Here is a 3,283-nt window from a genome sequence, read left to right on the forward strand (position 1 = left end):
ATTATTTGGACACTTGGTTTTGGTGATTTGGCTATTGGTCAATTCGGTTTGCATATTTGTTGTTACCAGCAAATTGGTCTAGGTTATGGACCGACAAGCGTTTTTTTATTCCAGATCAGCATGACACATTATGGAGATGTTTTATTGATTGGTTATTATTGTAAATGTATTGAGCCGGCATGATGCATCACATATTGATTCTTTTGTAATTGATTTAATTGTAATATTCTTAGTGAGCCGACCTACACATTTGGTCTTAGGTTTTGGTATATATGTAAGATCACATTTATGAGATTATGTAGAGGTGGAAAAAGGATTGTAATAAGGTATATGTGAATATAAGAAGAGCTATACACACAGACATCATTTGAAGATTCAAGGAAGGTATGAAGAAGAAAATCAGAGCTTAATCGGTATTGAATCTAGCATATGAAGATGCTATTTTGAGCAGTACATTATCATTGGATTTAACCATCCAATTGTAGTCAGTGTGACTCCCATTTTGTGATTGAGCAATGAGTTCTAGGCAGTTGGCCTTTCTGCATGTGTAGACCCCATTTGTACACACATACTATCTGTAGTAGTATCATCTAATTGTGGGTAAGGTTTCCCACCATGGTTTTTCTCCTTACAGGGTTTCCATGTACAAATATCTATGTTATGTGGTGTGGATGTTATTTGTCTTTCTATTTCATGCATTAAAATTTACCGGTACTGTTATTAACTGGTAAACTGTCAATCGACATTAAGTTTGGTTTTCCTATATTATGCATTAAGTTTGGTTAAGTTATATTTGGGTTTAAATTAATAGACAACTAATTCACCCCCCCACCCCCCCTTGTTACTACTTATCAAATTGCCATTAGTTTCATATCCAAAGTCATACTATATTCTAGTTGGTTAGTATTACCAAATCATGCAGTCTGTATAAACAGTCTAATTGGTTACTAAAGAAAGCAGTCACAAAACACAGTATTCACCAAGCTGTTTACCGAGTAAAGTTTCATGGCTACCGAGTGGTAAAGTTAACTCACCGAGTTGATATTCACCGAGTGCAACATTTTACCAGATACATTGAACCTGGACATGCACATGAAAACGTGTTACAAGATCGAGGCACATCTAACCGTTTTTGCATTGGGAATTGCATTAGGAGATTGTGTATGATTACAAGGCCAATCTAACCTATGAGATATTTTGTTTAGTTATTCATTCGAAGAATCTTTTTGTAAGATCGAAGCAATGAGTCAGATCACCGCGGTAAGAGATCTATATATACAACATGATTCTAGGGTTAGACATGATATGGTATGAGATACAATGAGATAGCAGTGTGTATGCATAAAGGAAGATTGTTACAGAGACACAGAGAGGTCACCGAGAAGGTTATCAGTGAACAGTTGAAGAACAGAGTAAATAGAAGGGTTTACCGAGTTTCATTATGGGTTACCGAGGTATGCTACAAGCTAGGTAATCTTATTCAGAGCACATAGAATTTGCTTTAGCATTTCAGATGTAAAGTTGCAGATATTTGTAATGATTATATTGTAATATTTTGAAGTTGTAAGAGAAACCTTTAACAGAGTAAAAGACTCTAACCAAGTCTATAAATTGTAAATCCTTTGACCAGGTGCTACACTTATATAGTGTTGTAAAAATCCTTTATTAAGGTAGATCTAACTAATCTTAATACTCCTAACAGGGTAAGCTATCAGAAATAGCTAAATGTAGCTCTAACCAAGCATTCTTTATTATTGCAGTAGTGAAGTTGTGGGTGCCATCCCCACCACAGTTTTTCTCTCTAACCAAGAGTTTTTGCGTGACCAAAATATATGTGTTATGGAGTGAATCATGTATGATTGTTATCTATTGATTATAGTTTTATTTTATGTTACTGCACTATTCTGTTTATGCATAACAGTAAGGTTATTATCAAGGAAAAGTTTTGGAGTACTGATTCACCCCTCCCCTCTCAGTACATTAGCTTTCTATATTGGGCCTAACAATTGGTATCAGAGCTTAAATCTTGGAAAAGGGTTTAACTACCTAAAGAGAAAGATCTTAGCAAATGGAAGGCTACAAACAATCTCAGAGGATTGTGCATCTTCAAGAAGAGATGGATAATGCAAATCAAGTGATTGCAGACATGCAGAGGCAAATGCAAAAATCTCTGAAAGTAAGGAGAAGATTATCTGATGACTTGTAGGATTCTCAAGAGCTAGTGGAACAAATTGAGACATCATCTGAGAACAGTATATCTGAAGAGACTAAAGAAATGATTGGAATGTTGAAAGAAAAGAACAAAGCATTGGTTGATCAACTAAAAGCAATGAAAAGAGAACATGAACATTTCAGTACACAAATGACTGAAAATCTAGATGCATTAAGGATAGCTGAGGATAAAGCAAGAGATCTACAAAGAGAGAAACAACAACTTGAAGCTCTAGTATTTGATAAGGATGATGAAATCATAAGGTTAACTGATATTCAACAAAATATGATAGATCAAATAGGTTATGCACATCATGAAGCAATTCTGAAGAATGATGAAAATCAATCATTGAAACTTGAAGTATCAAGGTTGATTGGTGAACTTGAAATAGAAAAGAAATCCAAAGAATCATTGGAGAAAAGTTATGAAGCATCAAAGATGTTGGATGAGCAACTGAATACAAGAAGACTCTACAAAGATGGAGGACTTGGTTACAAAGGAAAAGACTCTACCAAGAAAGGAATTCATATTACCGAGAGAGGAGAATCATCAAAACAAGCTGGAAAAAGGAATAACATCAAAAGGAAGAAGCCTATTTGCTACTACTGTGGAAATCAAGGTCATACTACCAACATATGCTAGATCAAAAAAGGTAAGCAACCGAATATCTCTAAGTCCAATGGATATTGCTATAATTGCAATAAATATGGTCACATACCTAATCAATGTAGGACAAAGTCTGTTAACAACCATCAGAAGGCAAAATTCAAAGGGTTTTGTAAAAACTGCAATAGATATGGACATAGTACCGAGAAGTGCTGGTTTAAGCAAAAGAACTACATGAAGTATCCACACTGAGCAAACACTGGAGGTTACCGAACTCACACAGATCCTTATCGACAATATGCAGTAGTACCATGGGATTACAATACAAGGATATGGTGCAAATGTTGTGGAAGATATGGACATATAAGTGCCAACTGTTTTATAAGGTTTGGAATGAACAACCGGAGATCATGGAGAAATCGAGGTATGGCATGTTTTCATTGTCACAAAGCTGGACATTTAGCT

The sequence above is a fragment of the Cryptomeria japonica genome, chromosome 7 (assembly GCF_030272615.1).
Source record: "Cryptomeria japonica chromosome 7, Sugi_1.0, whole genome shotgun sequence".
Lineage (NCBI taxonomy): Eukaryota > Viridiplantae > Streptophyta > Pinopsida > Cupressales > Cupressaceae > Cryptomeria > Cryptomeria japonica.